This window comes from Oryctolagus cuniculus, chromosome 5 (genome assembly GCF_051225735.1).
Source record: "Oryctolagus cuniculus isolate XC-2025 breed Fujian yellow rabbit chromosome 5, ASM5122573v1, whole genome shotgun sequence".
NCBI lineage: Eukaryota > Metazoa > Chordata > Mammalia > Lagomorpha > Leporidae > Oryctolagus > Oryctolagus cuniculus.
The window spans coordinates 167,646,242-167,663,456 of record NC_142871.1 but is presented as its reverse complement, the minus strand read 5'-3'; the positions used below and the strand labels follow the sequence as shown (position 1 = coordinate 167,663,456).

Below are 17,215 nucleotides of genomic sequence, written 5' to 3'. Positions count from 1 at the left end.
TGGGTCCAGCCTTGGCTTCCTGCTTGTGGTTTAGCCTCTGATTCACTCCGTCCATCAGCTTGTCTCCCTCCCGGCAGCCTCACACTTCCTACTTGATGGGTCGTTGTCAGGGGATCGGGAATCAGAGAAAGGGAGCCTTTCAAGCTGTATTTGCGACTCACTGCCCCTGTCTTCACCTGCCATGCCCTGACCTGTGTCATGAGAATGAGGAAGGATGGTGCAGTCAGCCGGTCTGCACCGGTCTTGGCCGGCCTGTGCAGATCACCTGCAAGTCATGCAGAACGAGGCGACAGCCGGGTTGGGTTTCCAGGAGCCACAGCCCATCCATCTTTCTTGTTCCACACAGGATCCAGCCCCGCCCTGGCCCCGCCCCTCAGTGTTGCTCCAAAAAAGTTCATGGAAAGATGTGTCTTGAGAAGAAAACATTGTGCACGGATTTCTTTTCTTGTTTTGCTCCAAAGTTAACATCCCTTTTTCCTCCTTAAAAAAAAAAGAGCTGCTTATTTATTTGGAAGGCAGAGTGACAGAGAGCAGGGGAGGAAAAGAGGGAGAGAGAGAGAACGTCCACCTGTCTGCTGGGTCACTCCCCAAATAGCTACAACTGCTAGGGCTGGACCAGCCCAAAGCCAGGAGCCAGGAGCTTCATCTGGGTCTCCCATGTGAGTGGCCCAAGCTCTGCTTTCCCAGGGGCATTAGCAGGGAGCTGGATGGGAAATGGATCAGCCTGGACTCACACTGGTGCTCAGATCGGATGCTGGTGTTGTGTGCAGTGGCTTTACCCCCTGTGCCACAATGCCAGCCCCTAAACTGATCTTTTAAATCCATTTCCCCCACAAATTTTTGGAAGTCCCCTGGTATATGGAAGGGATGCTTGGAGAAAAGCAGAGGGGGGAGGGGAGGGGACGGTGAGTAGAGGGCTGAGTGGCCGGGACCCCCATGGTGTCTCAGCCTCGGGATGTGTGACTGGCGGGGACCTGGCGTCACTGAGTCCCAGGCCTGGCTCTCTGCCACAGACATTTGTGCACTCGGACACATACCCGACCTTTAGTTCAAGAAGCTTGCCCAACACAGATATTTCATTTAGGGAGAATGCCATCTCCCCGCCCCGCAAAAACAGCCCCCCTGTTCTGGGTCGCTTTGATAAAGTCACCGTGAACCATCAGAAGCACCGAGGGCATGCACGGCCGCGGTTTCTCTCCTGTCTCCCCACTGAGGCGTGCCGTTCCCTACCATAAAAACCAGCGGCACCACAAGCTGCGGAGAGCTTTATGTCGTCTCGGCACCCACGGCCCCCAGGCCAGCAGGCCGCTGCTGCCTTGTCGGGGACACGCAGCAGGAGGTTCCAGAGGATGGCTCCGCGGAGTAACAGGTGATGCCTTCTTCCTGGCTCCTCTCCCGAAACGCGATCCTCCCAAAGGCGCTGCGGCCACCCGCCTCGGTGACCGCCTCCCTGCAGAGAAGGAGCAGGGTTGCCTCCCGCAGCCTGCGCGTTGCGCTCCCCACACGTGAGCCCGGAACGTCTGGCGAGATGCGGTGGGGGGTCTCCTTCCAGAAGACTGCACGCTCTCCTCCGCTTCTGCTTTCTGGGAGCCAAGTCCTGACAGGTGGAGCCAGGGCCACCCGCGACGGCAGCCTCTCCCGGTCTCGGCCCTCTCGGCCTGGCGCCTCTCTCTCTCTCTCTCTCTCTCTCTTCTTCGTGCGTCCCCGAGCCTTGACCACCAGAGGCACGGAGACATTTCTTCCTACTCACCTGTCATTTCCAATACGGGAAGACGCCCCCTGGAATACAAGATCTGGTTGGGTGGGGCGGGTTTGGCTTCCCCCTCGGGACACCTGAAGGCCGTCACTCTGCTGCCTCTGTGAGAGACAGCCGGTCACCTTGCAGGCAGGTGGCCCTGGCTCCTCAGCCCCTCCCCTCACGAGGGGCTTTGCAAAGCTGCTGTGTGTCACCTCCTGTATTCTCCTTCCGCTGTTTTCCTCTTGTCCACGCTGGTTGAGCATGACAAGGGGACAGGCAGGGGGCTCTTTGTCCTTGCAATCTCTAGGACCATTTTGCATTTGAGATGAAAGGAGGAGGCCCAAGGCTGGACGCCCACGGGAGGGGGGGTGCTGCTCAGGCCGCCCGCTGAGTGTCGCTTCCTCGGGCGCCAGTGGAGTGCTCTGAGCGAGGTTCCTGGAGGCCCGCTTCACTAATGTTTGCTCAGGGAGGAAAAGGCTGAATAAAACCCTTCTTTGAGTGTCCAGCAGTCACAAGCCTTCCACCGGCTACGTAGCACGGGGGGCTCCTGCGGAAAATCGGGTGAGTCACAGGACATGGTAAAGAAGAAGTATTTTGGGAAAAGACATATTTTCCCTGGGGTTATGAATGGTGATGAGTGTGTGTATGTGTGTGTGCGCGTGCGCGTCTGGTAGAAAAATAGGGTGACGGGGGAATAGGGAGAGTGGTGGGAAGACACGAGTCATCGAGGCGGAAAAAGGGCTCAAGAGCCGCCCTTGTCTGCTTTCGCCACAGGTGGAATGTGCAATACGAGCTGTTTGCACAGCTCGCCTTGCCACGCACTAGCAAAACAGAGAGCACTGGGCACGGGGCTCTCACCGAGCGCCCTTCGTCTCGGCTCCAAACCACTGCTTTAAAACGGACCCTTAGATCTCGCAGGAAGCTGCTTCCCGCCAGCCCTCGTGGTACCAGAGCAGAGCGTGTACGGCAGCTGAGAAAACAAACCCGAGAAAGAGAAAGTACATTCAGGTTAACAGGTCCTAGGCAAGAAAGTCTCCTTCCTCCGGCTGCCCGCCCTGCCTGGCCCGCCCCGCCCCCACCCGGGGCTGCCTAGTGGCTTTGGCAGTGTGGTCCTTAGGGGGGGGCGCGGCCCAGCTGCCCCGGATCTGCACAGAACAGAGATTTACAGTCTTCCCTGACTTTGATCTGATGGAAAGCAGAGGTACAAACACAAGGCAGCAAACAACGCCACGGCAGGGAATAAAAGGGAAGTGTGTGTGCGTGGCGGGGGAAGGCGCACTTTGAGTCTAGAGCTTGTATTTGTGGTACAGGTAGTCACGTTGACAGTTTTCTTGTAAAGATTACTTATTTGAAAGTGGCAGAGAGAGAGAGAGAGAGAGAGAGAAGGAGAGATCTTCCTTCATCTGGTTCACTCCCCACCACAGATGGGGCTGGCCAGGCTGAAGCCAGAGCCAGGAGCCAGGAACTCCATCCGGGTCTCCCTTTTGGGTGGCAAGGATCCAAGCACTTCGGCCATCTCCCTCTGCCTTCCCAGGCGCGTTAGCAGGAAGCCGGCTGGGAAGCAGAGCAGCCGGGACTTGAAGCAGCGCTCTGATAGGGAATGCGGGGCCACAAGCAGGGTTCTGGCTGCTGCACCACAACGTCAGCCCCACAATAAGAGTTCGCATCCGTCAGGCGCAGTGCGGGAGACAGGACGGGTGTGTGCACTGCTGTGTCAGCAGGGCCACTGCCTGGATCTCACTGGGGAAGGTTTGAGCCTTGGTGAAACCCAGAACGGCCTTGTGGAAGTTTTCCCTCTTTGGCTTGGACGTCTTCACTTGTGCTAAGCAACAGGTTAACGCCTTTGGGGTTTATTTCATTCTGCTCTGGAAGCAGATTCCACCTGATGTGGAAAAACCTTTGGGGTGTCTCTCTCTCTCTCTCTCTCTCTCTCTCTCTCTGTGTGTGTGTGTGTGTGTGAGAGAGAGAGAGAGAGAGAGAGAGGTGGGGGCACTACACCTACCTTTTTTCTGACTCACTAGCAATTGGAGCTAAATATGACATTCCAAACTCTGACGTGGCGTTTCCGAGTGGGTGTTTTTTCGGGGCAATCCACGAACCTTCCGAGTGGCAGAATTCTCCTTTGATGAGCAATCCTGTGTCCCGAGGGGACCAAGTTGAAGGGTAAATCTTGTCTCAGGAGACGCAAGTGTTTGTTCTTCTTCCACACCCACACCTCAACAGCGAGGCTCAGGTGGGAGACAGCAGATGCTTGTAAAAACACACTAAAGGCACACCACACCTTTAAGAAGGAAAGTCTAAATGTTTCATTAAACATTTATCACTTTTTTGGGGGGAAAGAAATTTTATTTTTCTCTCTAGGGGAATGACCGAGGAGCAATAAAATGCTGTTTTATAACTGAATATCCCAGTTTACTTCTCATGGAACGAAGCAAAATAAATACAAACTTTAAAAATATGGTCATGGTCCATATATTTTAAAAAGTGTTGTTACCACGGCCCAGTGCAGCTCCAATATATTTCTTTCATGTTTAACCCTGTGGGGTCGGCAGGTTTTCAGCCAGCGTCCGCTTCGTTTCCCCGCACCCTGGCTGATTTCTACCGCAGGACTTCTTTGGTTAAAGGAGTGTGATGGAATCTCAGGACAAATTTAAAGAGTCACCTGTTACAGAAATCTGAGAATTCCTAGCACTGAATCCCTTTTCCGCCCTCCTCTCTCATAGCTTTCCGTTTGCTTTTTTACAAGTTTGACTTCCCTTGGCGTGGAGATGCAGCTTTCCTGAGCAGAACGATCCTTTGTCTTTTTCCTACACGTTGAAGTGTTAGGAAGGCAATGGTATGAGGTCAGGAATTTGCTTCAAGACGCTGGGGCAGGGTGAAGTGGTGGCGGGCGGCACAGTGGTGGTGGTGGTGGTGGGGTGTCCAGGAACGGGTGCAGGTGAAACCAGTTTGGTGATGTGTTCCTGATGCTGCTGCTTCAAAAAATCCCCAGAAATGCACATTATGAAAAATCTACGCATGGATCCCAAAAATGTTTCACACCACACACACACACACACACACACACACACACCCCTCTTACATTTCAATTCTATTTTCCATGAACTTTCTGGAGTACCCTTGTGTTATTGAAACTGTACATTGGGCACATGGAGGTTTATGGTATTATTGTGCCTTAGTAAATATTTGAAATTTTTCCATAAAACGGTTCTCCTTCCTTCTTTCCAAAATCCATTTTCCTCTTTCGCTGTGCCCTGGGGTCTTGATTCACAGCGTCTTTCCTCCAGACGCGCACTGTGTTATTTCTGGAAAGGGTGCCATTTTGCCCACTCAGCTGTTTCCAGAAGCGAAGAACTCCCAGCACAATAAGACAACGTGGACTGTGCCGTGTGCCTCTGTGTTACTACTCCAGGTTCTGCCAGGCGGGCCTAACAGCTATGGGCCCACCAAGAGTCCAGGCTGGGAACAAGACTGGGCCCTGTTGGACACAGAACGCTCATTTTTGCCTGTTCCTCTTGCCTTTTCTCTATCTTTCTCTTGCTCTCCCTCCATTTCTTCTTCCTGTCCCATCAATTTTCTTCTTTTCTCTCACTACCAGTTTAATTCTCTTTAGAACCCTGACTTTCCAGAGTTGTGAGCTAAATAAACTTCCTTTCTTCATAATGTTAGCCTGCCTCAGGTATTTTGTTGTGGTAATGAACACAGCAAATACAGTTGTCCTACAGCCATTTCTGAAATTTACATCCTTCTAAGTAGGTGGGCCAGAGCTCTCAGTCACTGTCAAGTATTGATCCGTGTGGTCTGAAAACCTTTATGGAAACACTTCTCACATTGAAGCGGGCGTCTAGATGTAGCCCCTGGTGGATCTGGGTCAGAGAAGCTCCGTGAACTCTGTCTACAACCGGGGAATGGACGTGTTGAGGCAAAGCTAATGGGATGTGTCCCGGGGAGGGCATCACCAACTGAAGTTAGGATGTATTCAGGGACTTGGGCTTCAGAAAGTCTTTCTGTTCTACCAGGCTCTTAGGGACACAGTGCAGCTTGCTTCTCTTCTCTCTACGGAAAGCTAAGCTGCTTAGCCAAGCAGAGTCGTCTGAGAATTCCAAACTGCTTCCACAGGCGTGAAAGACAAAGCGGAGCAATAAACTTTGGGGTTCTGTTGACTGCATTTTTGTCTCTCTCTGGCATGCAGTCACCTATACTCTTACAGCCACTCCCATGCCAGACCTTTCATTGTTTCTTCTCTTTGTCTTTTTCCTACACCACTGTCGCTCCCCCTCTTCGTGGAGGAACGACACTAAACCCTGCCTAGGCTTCATATCCGAGTCACGGCACCATTATGTCGCTCCCCCTCTTCGTGGAGGAGCAACACAGGACCCTGCGCTGTTCTTTCGTCTGCTCGGCCCTCCCCGGGTTTGCTGCTGGTTCTTCCCGGGTTGGCTACCGTCCCTTCCACCTCCGTGGAAGGGCGGTTCCCCCTGGCCACTTTCCCCACTTCCGCAGGGGAGCGGCACACCGCCGGCCGGCTCTCTCGGGGGCTGCACAGGTGTTCCTTCGGATGTTCCCCTTAGATGTTCCTGGTGCATGCCGTCTCTCTCCTCCTTTATAGTCCTCTTCCACCAATCCCAACTCTGCTACCCACAACGCCGAGCACGCTGCTCTCCTCCAATCAGGAGCAGGTCCTGCTGTTTATTGGTTGAACTGGAGGCAGCTGCGTAGAAGCTGTTTCTCCCTTCTCAGCGCCATATTGTGGGAGAGCAGATGCATAGAATAAGTCTTAATTCCAGTAACTTAGTCTAGTCCGAGTTGCTCCCAGTTGCTCCCCACACACCACTCTTCTATAGCTCACCCGTTGGCACAAAGCAAACCCTGGTTATCGTTATTAATTCTTACTTCATTGACAGTAGCCAAGTTTAAAATCTGGACCAACTAGTGAAAAGTTTGGAAAAGCTGTATTTTCTTTTTAGTTAGCGGTGGGGGGGACTTCTTTTCCCGGAAGTCTTACAATACTTATGCATGAACCCTCCAAATTGTCTCTCACAGTATCCCTACTCTGCAGCTATTAAATCATAGAGAAGATGGAGACCGCGTTGTGAGTTTGGCAATAACGTTGGACGTCAGCGCCCCTTTTGGTGGTCATGTGGCTATCATTTGTCCTCCCATCTCCATCTGTGTTGACCTGCCTCCCACCACGTAACTGCTAGAGCCCCAGGCCCTCATTAGCAGGAGTGGGAGCAGCCGCCTCGTTAGTGATGATGTGATTTCCCTCCTTCCTTCTCAGATGCACGCTCGATCACACACATGCTATCATCAGTGTCCCTGGGTCTCATCTGGGAGATACTGCTTTTTATTAACTTTAGAATACGGTACGCCTGAGTCAATGAAACTCATCCCTGCATGACAGGAATTTGACTCAATAGCTAATTCCTCTTAATTTGCACACAGCTGTTTTACCTGTGTTGACAATTGTCCTAAGGAAAAAATGTTGGCCCTCGTGGAGCTAAAGCCTCTTTCAGCTTTGCCAGCATTTCAGAAATAAATGGTGTGCTAGTGCAGAGTTCTGCTCGGCGAACGGCGAGCTTGCCAAAGCTGCAAGTACTCCTACTACATCACCGATGTTGAAGTGCACTTTTTAACCAAAGGGTGCCTGGAGAGAAAAACAAATGGAGAAGGCAACTGCTCTGAACAGCTACAGCCGTGCCTATTCCCGTTTGAAAGCGTATTTGCACTTAAACTTGGTGGAAATACCTACTTAAAATCAAAGTAGAAACTGACTTCCACAAGACACCATCTCACCGCTCCTTAATGGAATTTGAATTTTGGCAAATTGGCTTTAAGGCGGATTGGTTCACAAGCTAGTGGCTGGCTGGAGGTAGACTGTGCGTTTGCTTAGTCAAAAGAATGGACAATGTCAATACAGACAAACAGTGTTATTGAGCCATAATTCATCATCATTGTCACTCAATAACCTGCGTCTTTTCTATAAACAGTACTAGAGATGGTGTTTGACCTAATTTACAATTTTTCAGTTTCAGTGGTGTGAAAGCTGCATGCATTCAGTAGGAATGGTATGTGGAATTGTAAGTTTTGGTCTTTCCCAGGCTGGTACTGGGAGGCCTGATCCTCTGGGCAGTGCGGCAAGTGCAGCTTCCAGGCAGCAGTGAGGTCACGAGAGGAAAGCACTGACGCTCCGCTTGTGCCGGGCAGCTGAGCCAGGAGGTGCGGGAGGAGACCAGGTGCAGTCAATGCATTTCCCACTGAGGATATTGTGACCTGGGATGGGTCCATTTGAACATAACCCCCACTGTAATCAAGGAGTATCTGGACACCTTCCTTCTTAGACCCTAGGTATTTCTGAATGTGTAGATACATTTACTGTTTGATGAGTTCTAAAGTTTGTGGTCTTGTTAGCAGAATGCATAAATTCAAGTTGAGTATTACTCAGCTTTATATCCCTACCCCCTAAGACAGGGCTTGTTGGGCAAATAATTCAGTGAGGGAATGAGTCTGAACAAAAATGAGCTGATGTGTGTGGTCACGTGTAGGGGGAGTACCACAGGCCAGTATTTTCTTTCAGCCAGTAATATACTCACTGCAGTTCTAAGCAAAACAAGCTCAGGACTGAAGATTTCTCTTTTCTCACCCAAGCCCCAGTAGAATAATTTTGTATTTATTCTAATTTAGGCCCATTCTTTAGGCTTTAAATCAAGAAAAATAGTGGGAGTTTGGGGACTACTGTCTTTCTCCACATTTTCAAATCTTCAAAGTCGACAGGGATTATAGCGCCTCCAATGGAGTATAGATTAGTTCTTGGCGGCAGGGGAGCAAAGTGGTGGTTAAAAAGCTCCCCCTTTTACGCATAAACCACAGATATACACATAGCACATGAGCACTGAATCTGCAGTATCAGGTTGTAAGAGAAATGCCTTTAAAGGATGATAAATGACTAAAAGGTGACAATGCATTGCTATTGTAACACTAGTCATAGTTTCAAAATCTAGGACTCCATTTAACCATAAAGAGCTCCTCTTGTTTGGACAGGGGAGAAATAATAGGTTTACCAACCATTCTGGTTATTTGATTTTAAATTAGATGTTCACAGTTTTAAGAATGTGTTTACTTATTTTTTTATTTATTTGAAAGGCAGCCAGCCGGAGGCATACAGAAAGTCATAGATCTTCCATCCACGGGTTCACTTCCCAAATCACACAGCAGCTGGGGTGGGGCCAGGAGGAAGCCAGGAGCCTAGAATTCAGTCCAGATCTCCTACATGGGTGGCAAGGACCCAAACACTTGGACCACCAATGGCTGCCTCCCAGGGTGTGCATTAGTGGGAAGCTGGAATCAGAAGCAGGAATGGGGCTTGAACGTAGGCACTCGATATGGGATATAGGCATCTCAAGCAGCGTCTTACCTGCTGAGCCAAATACCTACCCCTCATCATTTATCTTAACAGGCAAAATACAGCTAATTTATCTCAATTAGCTTTAGTGTTGCTAACAATTTATGAATTTATAGCACACCTATGTTCACATTGCTTTATTAGCTATATAAATAAGCTATATTCCCAGTATAATGAATCAATTAATATATTTTTTTAAAAAAAGAAATAATGGCAAATTTTAGGTCAGTTACTTTGGGCACTACTTGGTCCAACATCATATTAGGTATTTGTTAGTGACTGGCTAAAATTTTTCTTTATCATGAAATATGCTGAAAGATATTATTAAACCTTTTGCACAGATTCTCTTGCTGCTGTTAAGAGATAAGGAAAATCTCTGTTATGGATAAAAATTATATCCCCTTTTAATCTGCGATACCAGCATTTGTCCAAACGCAGTTCTGTTTTTCAGAGAGGACTGTCTAGGCCAGGTAGGAGACAAATGGAAAATTCTGTTTAAAAGAAAACATAAATCTGAGCTGCATATTTAAAACAAAGAAACCAGCACTTTCCAAAGTAAATGAGAAAGAATTTATCTTATTTTTCTCAGAAAAGGAAGGTTTGAAGTTAACCCATTTATGATTTCAAAGTCATGAACAGATTGGTGAAATAGTGATAGATCTAGTGTATATTTTATGGTAGTATGGAATTTAAAAAATAGGAACTCCTACAATATTATTTCATCCAAAGCATAATAAATATCGAGAGTAAGGTCAGTGGAGCTGATGATTTAAACAAACACTGTAGTCCAAGAGGCACCTAACGTTGTGAGGGAAAGGTTGAAAAATGGCATTAATCTGCTCCGTGTTTTAAACACACTCCTCCTTCATGATTAACATGAAGATAAACCAAGTAAGGCCAGCTTTGCATTTTTCTTTTGGGTCAGAGGAAGTCACTGAGATACAATTTCATGTCCTACTTTGAAAATTTGGGACTTGCTATTACCATGATCCAGGCCGTGTTTCTGATGGATTATACTCGGGAAGGAAAGTTGCTACAGTGCTCAGACCATTTAATTCCTTAGGAAATTAACGTGACAGTCATCCATATCCTGCCTCCCATGAAGCCCACCCTGCAGGGAGGGCGACCTCCTGAGCTCCAAGCTGGGGCCAAGGATCCTGGGGCTTAGGGTGCCCGTAGCATCCCGCTTACTACCAGTAGGCAGAGTAGACGTGGAGTTACGTTGTCAAGTGGAGAAATCGGACTGTCAACGTCTGTTGGGTAGAAACTGGGGCCTTCTGAATTTGAAGGGGGCATCCAAAAGCAGGAAAGATTCCGGATAGAGGTTGTGGGGAGCCCAACCCCCACACCTTCCACATTCTCCTAGAACCAGAGGGCTACAGACGTCAACCAGTACCTTTCAACTCCCCGCCGTGGCCGTTCATGTTACACAAGGAATGGGCTTTCTCTTTCAGGAAAATTCCAAACGTTTATCCCAAAGGGCTTTGCACATCCCTCAATTATCTTGTAGGCTTGTTTCCTTACTAATAAACGGGAATGCTAGTGTTACCCTCACATGGAAAGTTGTAGAAAGTGTCGGGTGTCCTGGCGCCACTGCAACCAGAGGTGGCGCTGTGAAGACAAGACTGAGGCCTCCCAGGTCAGTGTGGTCCAGTAGTTTGTTTCCTGGGAATTCTGCCCAGAGAAAATAAGGGTGCAAATCAAAAATTAATTTCACTGTTTGCTTTAGGGATTTCTTCCTATCAATTTATTGGAGAAGCCACCCTGTTCACCTGGGCAAATCAGCCCAGATCTAGTAAGCAAAGCTTGTTTATCAGAACAAAGACTACTTACAAGACTTGCTTCAAGTCGCCTCATGGAGCTGCCAAGTCCCTTGCTTTCAGTGACCCGCCTTGCACAACCTGCAGCCGGACCAGAGCGCCACGAATGCTTCACTCCTGACCTTGGCCTTCTGTAGTTCTGTCCAGGCAGTGTTCTCGCTGTCTTGAGCTCAAATAAACCCAATTTTGTTTAATCGACAGTTGATTTCAGAAGATTAGTCCTCATTCCCTGATGGCTCCAGTTATGCCTCACGGGTGGGGTGCTTAGTGGCAGCAACAACAGGTTTTTATCTTTGTTTTTTAATTTCAAAGATGTGTAAGTCAGGGCCGGCGCTGTGGCGTAGCGGGTAAAGCCGCCGCCTGCAGTGCCGGCATCCCATATGGGCTCCGGTTCAAGTCCTGGTTGCTCCACTTCCAATCCAGCTCTCTGCTGTGGCCTGGGAAAGCAGTAGAAGATGGCCCAAGTCCTTGGGCCCCTGCACCCACATGGGAGACCTGGAAGAATCTCCTGGCTCCTGGCTTCAGATCAGCGCAGCGCCGGCCGTTGCCATACGGGGAGTACCCCACCAGTGGGTGCAACACCTCTCTCTCTCTGCCTCTCCCTCTCTCTGTGTAAATCTGACTTTCAAATAAATAAATAAATCTTTTAAAAATGTATAAGTCGAGAGGCACAAAGACATGGACAGAGCTCCCGTTTTCTGGTGCACTCCCCAAATGCCGGAAGCAGGAAGGTGGGAACTGAATCCGGGTCTCCCACGTGGGTGGGGAAGACCCAGCTACTCAGCCGTTGCATCCCTGCTGCCTCCAGGGCCTGCATGAGCAGGAAGCTGGACCTGGGACCCAGGGGTGGGTTTTGAACCTGGCTACCCCGTGTGGGGTGCGGACATCTCAACTGCCAGGCCAACCCCTGCCGTAGCAGCCAGCTTTGCTGCTCTCCGGCCACGGGCTGCTCTCTGGTGTGCGCGTGCGTGCGCGTCTTTTAAAGAAAAATCAACAATTTTGTCTTTTTAATTGAAAATATTTTTGCACCTAGAGTAAAATTTCTCTTTGAGTTTTTATTCATTCCTTTCATTGATTTTGATTTATTTACAGGATACACATGATGTTGTAGTAAATGTATGTAACGTGTGTTGAGTAGATGAGGTGCACATGTCTACCGCCCCGTATACTTAGTTTTTTGTGGTGGGAATCTTGAAATGTACTCTTAGACATGTTGAAATATCTATTGCTATTTACTAGAGCCATCACGCAGAGCAACAGATCTCAGACATTTATTTCTCCCAACTAACTAAAAATCCGTAGCCTTCGAGCAACATTGCTGCAACTTCTCCTCACCCCAACCCCTGGCAACCACCAAGCTGCTGCCCGCCTCTCTGAATTCCATTGCCCTGCAGCCCACGTGTAAGTGAGATCGGGGGCGTTTGTCTTGCTTTGCTGCCTTATTTTGCTAAGCATGCTGTCCTCCAGGTTCATCCCTGGTGTCACAGATGACAGCCTTCCCTCCCTCGTTGGGCTGAGTGGCATTCCATTGTGCATAGCACGTCACATTCTACCCATGCATCGGTCAGTGGGCACTGAGGTTGACGCCATGTCTTGGCTGCTGTGAGGCTGCCATAAACATGGGGCAAAGCCATCGCTTCAACAGCCCCACCTCAAATTCCTCGGAGGTAAGTGTTCCTCTAGGAAACATTGCTGGGCCATGCGGTAGCTCCATTTTTATTCTTGAAGACCCTCCAAGTGGTTTTCCATGATGGCCATCCCGATGTACGCTCTCGTGGGGTACCAAGCATTCCTTTCTGCCATCTTCACCAGCTGTGCCGGGCTCCCTAGGGAGCACGGATGGCCGGGGCTCCAGGAGCGCGATGCTTTTCACGTCGCCTCTTCTTTGCTGCCCGCTGTCTGAAATCCGTGTTTCCCTGGCTGTGGGGACGGCCTGGCTCGTCATCCCTTGCTCTTTCGTGTCGGAAGCCCTCTTTGCTAAAGACCCCCCAGCCCATGCTTGGTTCTTCCCAGGATTTAAAAAAAAATTAGAAAGCTGGATATTGCGCTCAGAGGACCAAAGTGAAAGCAGAATGCGTGAGGAACCGGTGCCAGGTGAGGGTGACCCTGATGTGGGCTGCTGGCTCCACCCCCAGCTTCCTACCTGGGCTGGGCAGGAAGAAGCTACGCTGATTCTCGCTCGGTGCCCGAGTCCTGTTGCTAGCTGTCAGCCAGGCTTCGCAGAAACATGACTCCCTGAGCGGAGTGTTCCATCAGAGAGAATGTTAAATCAGCCCAGTGATCTCATCTGGCTTTGGGGACAGGGTATTCTCCAGGTTAGGAGGGAAGAAAGTCTGTCTCCTGACTCCGTCAAAAGCCACAGAGCAGGCGTGTTTCGAGGCGTAGGCGAATCCAGACACTTTTCCCTCTGTTTCCCCGCCACACAGACACGTAGGATTTGCAACCTGGAAGTTCTGTGGAGACTGTAGCTGCTCTCAGTCCAGGCGTCGCTGGTGTCTAAGGGCTAGGGCTGCCAGGCTTAGCAAATAAAATCTGAGGAACACAGTTAAACTTGAATTTCAGATTACACACAGTCTTAAAAAAAAAAGCATGAATACATCCCAAATATCACATGAGACATGCTTATATCAAGAGCTGTCTATCTGAAATTCAAATCGAAGTGCACGTCCCATGTTTCGCCTGGCAGCCCTCCTGGGGGCGCACGCAAATGTGCTTGAGCTGAGGCCAGGCTTCCTTCGTTGTTCTCGTAAGCCCTTCGAGCCTGCCGAAAGCGTGCTCTCGCCTCGCACACTGATTTATTAAGTTACCTGTGCAGCACAGGGCGGCGTCCAGTGAGCAAGAAACTACAAGAAAGGTATTGTCGAGGCAAAGTCAACGCCGAGGCAGAGTGTGGGAAAGGAAAAGGCAGGAATTAAATTGGGTCCTGGAGTTTCAGCTCCAGGGAGGGAAGAGAGAAGTGCCGAGCCCAGATCTAAAGCGCAGCGGTTGAAAATAATATTCAGCTGTCACAACTCACTTTAAAAGTGTGTCTTTCTATCACTCCTGCCAGGCTCCCGCCCCTGTGAAACGCTGTCAGGCAGCCTGTTTCCTGATCCTGGGCCGGCTGATTGCGGCCAGATGTTCCCCTTGCTGCTTGCTGAGTTTCGTTGCTGCTCTATTATCTCCAAACTGCCGAGCAATGACCAGTAACGAAACTCCCAATATACGGTAGTCCAAGGCGTCAACTCACAGGGCTGGGAGTCCAAGTTCATCCTGAAAGTGGTTTTCAATACCTTAAGTCCGTTCATTTATCTTGCAACAAAGAGGCCCACGTTCACGCCCTGGGAAAAAGAAGCCCTCCGCTTCTGGGGAAAAGCTGTTGATATAGTTATTGTTTTCATTATCGGACATCATGTTCACATTACGATGGGAAAGAGCCCTGAGGCTGGTGCGGGGAAGCACACCAAGTGCAACAGCGCCCTCCACTGTTCCTTGTGGGGAACTGTGTGCTTTGTGACGGGAGAGGAAGCCTGGGCCAGCTAAAGCTCATTTTCAGTGACCACTGCCACAGGAAGCCCGGGGCTCAGCGTATCAGAACCTCAGGATGTGTGCGGAATCGGGCCATTTAAGTAAACAGCAAGACCGATCCAGAGACCTCCCCTCCGAGTCTCGATGGTAACCAGGACGGAACCACAACGCCTCTAGTGAGGGTCCTACTGTGACGTCATGATTCCATTTCCCCTCCTTCGGGTTGGGCTGGGACAGATTCTGACGGACAAAAGCCCATGAAAGTCGGGTGTGGCTGTCCAGAGTGTCTAGAGAGCCAGCTGGACTCGGGGCTGACCCTGCAGCCACAGACTGTGTGAACGGCACAGTGCTGGGGCGCTTGGCCCAGCACCTGAGTGGGCATCCTGCTGACTGTGTCCACCTGCAACAGTGGACGCGTCTGCTTGTTCTCTGGTGAACGCCTCCGGGGATCAGCGCCTCCCTCCCAGGTGACCGCCGTTAGCTTGGCTCTCATCTCCTGGAATTCTCGTTGCGTCCCGCAGTGGCCCGGTGAGGGTCTCTAGGGGCCGTCTCGTCCAGCCTCCTCATTGTATGCTTTACAAGTCAAGGGTGCCTCGTCCAGAGTCACTGAGTCACCCATATAGAAACATTTCATTTCAGCTAGCTGCAGTGTTGCTAATAATGTATTTAAAACAAAAAACTTCTCACTTTGGGTGGCAAAACGAATTTTCAAAGAGATGTCCCGAGAAGGACCCGTTAGCGTGCAGGAAGGTGGGCGGGTGGGTGCTCAGCCACTGGCTGAGGTTGTTGAAACACTTCGCTTTATTGCTCTAGGAGTCTGCTTTATTCACGGAAATGTGTGAAGTCACACCTCCGAGAGACGAACAGTTAGTTTTGGTCTGTTGGGGAATTATTCTTCCATAACACTGGCATGTGAACTGGAGGAGAAACCATCATGTTCAAGGCAGGTCTATAACAGGTTTTGAGTTCCTCACTGGCTCCTATAGGCACTGTCAACTCACGTTAACGTCAGGGCCAAATGCATATGCTTCACAAACTGAATGATATTTCAGTGTCACTAACCAATAGGAGAGGGAAGCGAACAGTATCCCATGTGCTTTATTTCCCTCTGCTAGACCAAGGAACTTTACTACGTCTCTCATTCTTCCTAGATTTATAAAGTTGAAAACATCGTGAGATAAAGCGAAAGCAGAGCCTGCCTGTGGCCCAGCAGGTAAAGATGCCTCCTCAATGCCAACATCCTGTATCTGAGCGCCGGTTCCAGTCTCAGCTTCTCCACTTCTGACCCAGCTTCCTGCGAATACGCCTGGGAAAGCAGTGGAAGACGGATGAAGCACTTGGGCCCCTGCTACCCCTGTGGGAGACCCGGATGGAGTTCTTGGCTCCTGGCTTCAGCTTGACCCAGGTCCTGGCTGTTGTGGCCATTTCAAGGAGTGAACCAGCAAATTCTCTCTCTCTCTCTCTCTCTCTCTCTGATGCTCTGCCTTTCAAATAAATAAATAAACAAATATTTTTAAAGAAAGCAAAACAGTAATGTGAGTTGACTGTATGGGTTCTTTTTTTTTATTTTAATTTTTTTGACAGGCAGAGTGGACAGTGAGAGAGAGGGACAGAGAGAAAGGTCTTCCTTTGCCGTTGGTTCACCCTCCAATGGCCGCTGCGGCCGGCGCACCACGCTGATCCAATGGCAGGAGCCAGGAGCCAGGTGCTTTTCCTGGTCTCCCATGGGGTGCAGGGCCCAAGCACTTGGGCCATCCTCCACTGCACTCCCTGGCCACAGCAGAGGGCTGGCCTGGAAGAGGGGCAACCGGGACAGAATCCGGCGCCCCGACCGGGACTAGAACCTGGTGTGCCGGCGCCGCTAGGCGGAGGATTAGCCTAGTGAGCCATGGCGCCGGCCGACTGTATGGGTTCTTAAAACATCTTCATAATTTGGGTTCTGCAGCCAAGTGTATCTGACAAGTGTCATGAACAGAGCTAAAAGATTAGAAATCTAGTCTGGAAATCTACTTAGAAACTGATGGTCAAGCCATCTCCCTTCACCCCGTTGGGCTTCTTCTGTCACCACTGTGAGCATGAGAGGGAGCCCAGGGGCAATTTAGCTGCCGGTTTTCTGAAAGGAGCCTCATAGACTTCTGTGACCAATTTCCATAAAGTTCATTTAGCAGTTCAAACTTTATTAAGACTCTTGACAAAAACAGCTGCTAGAATTGCAGAGGAATGCAATAAAAAACATAAAGTCTGAAACAACCAGAGTCTATAAAAGCAATACCCACAGTGGCCAAGTCTTCTTGGGGACGCAAACCAGTCCCAGTCTCCGTCCCTACCACGGGCACCCCTGGAACCGGCAGACAGAGGGACACCCGCTCTCAGCTGAGGCTCGGAGGCCGGGGGCTGCCTGCCGTGATCCAGCTGATAAGCTAGTTAGGGTCCAGGCAGGAAGCCAAGTAAAGAATGACACCCACTGGGGGCGGGTTTGGTAGTTTTAAAGGGTGAGGAAGCACTGGAGCAAATTCATTTTGTGTTGGTTTTATTAGATAGTAAAAAAAATCTTCAACACATGCTCATTTGCTAAAAAGAAAACAAGTGTTCAGTTGACTGTAGTTTCCATATTAGCACAAAAGATACCCAGTGGAGTTGGCCAGGGACTCCAAGACGCATTTAGTAATCTCAGGGGAAAATTTTGAGTCAAACTTAAATCCATATAGGAATTGGTGTTGACAATCCACTATGGCTAAGCCTCTCTGA

General features: G+C 49.8%; 1 long non-coding RNA gene across 3 annotated transcripts in view; it reads left to right on the top strand.

The window, feature by feature from the left end:
• LOC149126860 (uncharacterized) overlaps positions 1-15,989 on the top strand; it is a 98,906-nt gene extending 82,917 nt beyond the window's left edge. For 2 of the 3 annotated variants that reach the window (XR_016234383.1, XR_016234382.1), the window contains exon 2: positions 15,619-15,989. This is a non-coding gene — a long non-coding RNA (uncharacterized LOC149126860). Of the gene's footprint in view, positions 1-443; positions 1,370-15,618 lie in introns of those variants that run through there. The other variant, XR_016234381.1, reaches the window with a different exon arrangement.
• The last annotated feature ends 1,226 nt before the right edge of the window (positions 15,990-17,215 follow it).